Below are 5,499 nucleotides of genomic sequence, written 5' to 3'. Positions count from 1 at the left end.
ATGACTTGATAAATCGGGTCGTGACAAGTGGAAGTATCAACTCCAACAATCCTTTGTCACAATCTACATATAATTAATATTGTTATTCTAATAATATAGCTTTTTGTCATGCTTTCCCTATTAAAAAAATGAAATATTAGAAAGACCCTAATAGAAAAAGACAATAATCTAAAATATTAACTAAGTACTATATACATGCAAAAAATATAAACAACAAATTTATAAGTTATACATACTATTTACTTACCATTAAAAGAAATCTGGACACATTAGTATATGACAGGACATTAAGAGAATCAATATACTTATTGGAGAGAAGTTTGATGGTCATGTTACACGTACGTCAGTTGGTGAAACTGATAATAACTCATCAAAAAAATTGACTAACAACTGGAAGAGAATTAAATGGGAGTAAAAGGAATGACGGATATAAGTTAATTTTTGTATGTTCTTTTAAAATGATTATTTAACTTTTAAAGGATGTTATCTATTATTTATTGTTTTATATTATTTTGATTTATTTTAGGGATAAAATGGTAATTCAATTTTATATTTTGAACCTTCCCACTTTTAATATAATATATATATGATATGATATGATATAGATTATTGGATAAAGATATGTTTTACTCCTCATGATATGCAGACAGATATGTTGCAGAGATGAAGTCTCTATGAGAGTGGTAAGATATCATTTAAAGCATATGGCAATCTAGCTCGGCAAGGTGAGATAACAAAATAATGATTTACTCGTGTTTCAGTTACCAAGATGCTTATTTTATAGTAATACTTTGCATTCTCATAAATCAGCCAAATAGATTTCCTTCATTGGCACCCTCATCAGTCATCAATCAGCGAAACATGGGAAATCAACAGTTTCAAAATTCTCTGAAACCCATTTCGAGCTTAACGCCTTCAGTTCTGATGACAACCAAGACACAAAAGACATGAACAGAGTAGAAGAACTCAACCCAACACCCCCAAGTTTTCAATTCCTGCCTCACCTGATGAGAAGAAGTTTACGGGCGAGAAAGTTACAAAGGTTCTTCTTTCTTCCTCACCACGACGCTTATATTGGTTTTACCCCACCTTGCATCTCAATGATGTCGGAGTATATCGGTTTTCTACTGGTATTCAGATACTTAAAGTGGGAAATTGCTTTTGAAAATATTGATTTCATTGTTCAAAAGTTCTTTAACATATGATTGGCATCTGTTGATTCAAATATTTATTTTTCTGCTGATCTTCTTCTATCTTTAGTTTTACATGTCTTCTGATTGGGTTATAATACATGCCTCGATTCTATAGAAGATGCTAAATTTTCAAATCCTCTTATGAAGTGTTTGCTAAGTTGATGTTGTCGCCTAATTCACATTTCACTGAATTAATTTCTGACCCAAGTTTATGCATATGTTTGGTCTAATGTTGGAAAGGAAAAACGTCGAATGATCAACATGTTCTAAAAAAGCTAGGCAAAACAATATATTTTGCTGTTTAATTCCTAGCTTTTAAAGGATGTTCTATGCGGAACCGAGCTCATTATTTATTTTATTAGTAGAAGCCAGAAGCTGATATGATGGATGAACTAGAGAGGAGGGAGGGCGAATCACCATCCTCCAATGTGGCATTTGACTATGAATTGCCTGATGAACAAGTTATTAACTTTGGTGCTGAGAGGTTCCATTACCCAGAGGTCCTCTTCTAGCCAACGATCCTTCCTGTGCGTTGATCGTGGATAAGACACTTAGAAGAAGAAAAGATGACACGAAGATGGTTAGCTGCAAGATGACTGACATAAATTTCTTTTTAGGAGGAAAATGGAATCAATCTATCATGAAGAATCCGGGATGAAGACATAGACCCACAGTGTAAAAGAGGTAAGAGAGTTTCGTCTACAATGTTAATAAAAACTTTGATAGGTAAAGGAGGCAGACAAAAAAGCGAAACATCTTTTTATATGCAATAGCAAATGATTTTCGTTAGTGGTTATCTTGCTTGTTATAAACATTAGGAGCATTTGATGGTAAGATGCCATATATCTTGGTATCTAACAGGTACCCTGGGGTATGTAATGAGTGAGGTTGAGGATGGAAAGCCATTCAGCCAAGTCGTTAATGCTGCTAAAAGCCTTGGCTACACTGAACCAGGTGATAAGTTACAACCACCCTATTAATGTTTGTAAAGCCACCATATGAGAATTGAAGATATGAGCCTGCTATACATGTAGCCTGTATAGGGTTTGGTGAATATGTCTATATGCTGCTCAATTGACTTTCCAAATATTGGGTAACTAAACATTACGGATGAGCTTGAGTGAGATATCGTCAAGAAAATGGTACTTTGAGCCAAAAAGCTAGTCCAAGATCATAAAGGATACCTTTACCAATTTGGTGAACTAATAGTAACCGTTTTCGATCCTTTTGGTGGTTGTTAATCTATGAGTTCATAGTTACCATAATCATGACCCAATATTCTCTTTCTTCTATAATGCCAAATTGCCTGAAAGTATTATAGTATTTAGAAGTAGAATGTATATACAGAAGGTATCACACTATCACTGTCCATTTTGCATCGAAATTGTCTTTGATTTTCGTTGATAATCCTTTCCAAGAGAAAGCTCCTTCCCCAAAAGATGCAAATCATTGCATCCTAGTGAATAAGACATGGCCAATACTGAAATTGATTCACAATAGCAGTTGGAAAGGCAACATCAGGTCTAGCACCTATAAGATAGTGTAAATTGCTAACTAACCTTCTATATCTCTTGAGATTACTAAGAAGCACTAAGAGGGTCCACCTAAGTCCTAACCTAGTAGAGGTTTACCATTTAAATTCATAGATGTATCAATAAGTTAAAAATCCATCATACATTTCTTCTAAGTACATAAGATGTAATATTTGTGGCAAGTAACTTCTGTGTACATGACATAAACATCTCTCATTTTCAGATATGAAGTTGGCATCCAAGAAGTTACAAAAGATTCTGCATTGGGAAGATTAAGAGGAAGTGATGATGTGGTATGTATTGTTCACTTTCACCTCCCATTTTGCTGTTTCTTTCGTCCCTCTTCTTCTTGTTCCATTACTTTGTTTTCCGTTGGGAATTTTCTTTTAACTGCAATGGAGGTTCAACCATATCATACGCATCGCCAATGTTTAAAGCTCTTTTGTGATGTCATTTAGTGTAGTGATCTATTACTTTATGCTGTGATTTCAAAGAATTGCTCATCTATTACCCATGCCTAAAGCGAACGCCTTACTTTGTCTTTACTCTTTACGCATCATCTGGTGTTGCCCTGCAAAACTTTATGTAGTTAAGGTCTTCAATTCTACCTTAATCGTAAAATGTTTCCCTTGTACTTATGAGGTCATACAATCAGTAAGATTAATGACTTGCTTTTGTTGAAGAATGACTATGATGATTGAACGTCTGCAATTCGTTTGTCTGCAGGTGGAGATATACAGTCGTTGTTACGAGAAACAACCTTTGGTTATCCAAGGTGCTGGAGCAGGAAATGATACCACAGCAGCTGCTGTTCTAGCTGATATCCTTCAAGATTTATTCAAGATTTATTCCCTTAACTGAGTATTATACACTGAGATACAAACATTCGATCCTCAAAGGATGAAAAATCGACTCTTCCTGTCCCTCTGTTTCCAGATTGGAGATTGAAATCAGGCTAAGAAAGCTCACGCATTCTTTGAAAAATTTATCGATACACAAGAGTGCCTCGTCAGTTTACAGTAGATTATTACACAATTTCTCTCGTGCATAACCGTCTCAAATGGAACAGTTCAAACCGAGTCATTTGCTTCAGTGCTGGACTAGTATTTAGGATTTCACTTCAGCTTATAATCAGTTTGCTTTGTAATGACCATTTTGGTACCTCAACTTTTAATGTTATCACAATTTTAGAGACTTATCTCTTAGATATTATGCTTTTCAATGTATGAAATGATGTGAATACTGGCCAGAAATTGCTCACATCTCCACCGTAGAGATCGATGAGGAATGCCTTTAATGATTAAAACAAATGGTGTTCTCACAAATGTAAGTTTTTCTTTTTCCTCATAAGCTCTCTACTTGCTTGAACTTTAGGATGATTTTAATTTTAGATCTCAATACCAATTAATGTTACTTGAATATTTTTAGTTCATGTATTGCTTCAACTTTCATCTCAATAGCAATTCATGTATACTTGTTCTTTCCCTTTTCAGTGAGTTTAGAGTTATGCACATGTCCACTATCGAATTCAAAGCTCTAATAGAATTCAAAGGTGTACCATACACAAGGTTTGCTTCCTATGTATCAAAAATACAAATGTTTGCCTCCCAATAAATTTAACACCTAAAAGCATCAGCACTATTCAGGTTTTTATTAATCATAGAGATCGATTGGGAATACCTGTGATGATTTAACTGAATGCCTCTCCAACTGATGTAAGTTATTCTTTTCCATCAGAAGCTTTTTATTTTTGTTGACTTCACTTTGCTTTTTTGTTGATTCTTTCCCTTTTTAAAACCTTGTTGAGCAGTGTTGAATGTCTATTGTTCAAATCATAAATGTTGATTGGGAGAACCATTAAAACGAGTGCTTCTCCGATAGATGTAAGTTATTCTATTTCCTTAGTATATTTTGATTGTTTGTTAATTCTTTCTGACCAGTGTGTACCATCTATTGCTTCTGTGAAGTTGACGAAATATCTTTAGATCAGGATGAAATCTAGTATAGGTAGGAATTGAGATAATTTGCTCAAGAAAGTTGATTGCTTAATATATGTTATCACCTTTGGAGATAAAGGGTCCAACAAATGCAACCTCACTTTCTCAATCAGGTAGCCAACATCTTGATAAGAGTTACATCAAGCTTCAAATTTAAAGAAAGTGAAAACAACTTTGAATGCCTGCTTCCATTATTGATGTGATGTTGTACCACATTAATTTCATGTTTGATGCGACTGCATTATTGCATCAGTTTCTCTTTGTTTTCATATTCAAAGATCCAGAATATCACATCAGTTTATTGGTTATGATATGCAGAGAACTTAGAGGATTGTGAAGTTTCCTTCAAATTATGTCCATTACTCAACCTCGAGTGACACCTTAGAGCTAGTGTAAAGTCAAGAAAGTATATCCTGCTCGGGATGAAGTCAAGGTTAGATAACAAAATAATGATTTACTCGTGTTTCAGTTACTTAAAGTGGAAAATTGCTTTTGAAAATATCGTTTTCATTGTTCGAAAGTTGTTCTACATACGATTGGGCATCCGTTGATTCAAAAATTTTATTTCTCTGTTTATCTTCTTCTATCTTTTGTTTTACACATCTTCTGATTGAGTTATAATACATGCCTCGTTTCTATACCAGACGAGAAACCGTAAAACGTGTTGAAAATATGCTTCTATCTAAGGAAAAAAGGAGCACAGATGTTGAAAAACGTGTTTTTTTTTAAAAAAAAAAATCCAGATAAAGGTATATAATAGAATAGTTTTTGGACACT

General features: G+C 34.1%; 2 long non-coding RNA genes across 2 annotated transcripts; both read left to right on the top strand.

The window, feature by feature from the left end:
- Positions 1-1,990: 1,990 nt before the first annotated feature.
- LOC125850993 (uncharacterized) lies at positions 1,991-3,536 on the top strand. Its single transcript, XR_007444874.1, has 3 exons — positions 1,991-2,147; positions 2,949-3,018; positions 3,452-3,536. It is a non-coding gene; the product is annotated as an uncharacterized LOC125850993 (long non-coding RNA).
- Positions 3,537-4,373: 837 nt separating this feature from the next.
- LOC125850994 (uncharacterized) lies at positions 4,374-5,165 on the top strand. Its single transcript, XR_007444875.1, has 3 exons — positions 4,374-4,440; positions 4,536-4,608; positions 5,041-5,165. It is a non-coding gene; the product is annotated as an uncharacterized LOC125850994 (long non-coding RNA).
- The last annotated feature ends 334 nt before the right edge of the window (positions 5,166-5,499 follow it).

This window comes from Solanum stenotomum, unplaced genomic scaffold, assembly GCF_019186545.1.
Source record: "Solanum stenotomum isolate F172 unplaced genomic scaffold, ASM1918654v1 scaffold21358, whole genome shotgun sequence".
NCBI lineage: Eukaryota > Viridiplantae > Streptophyta > Magnoliopsida > Solanales > Solanaceae > Solanum > Solanum stenotomum.
This window is presented reverse-complemented; position numbering and strand designations above follow the sequence as displayed.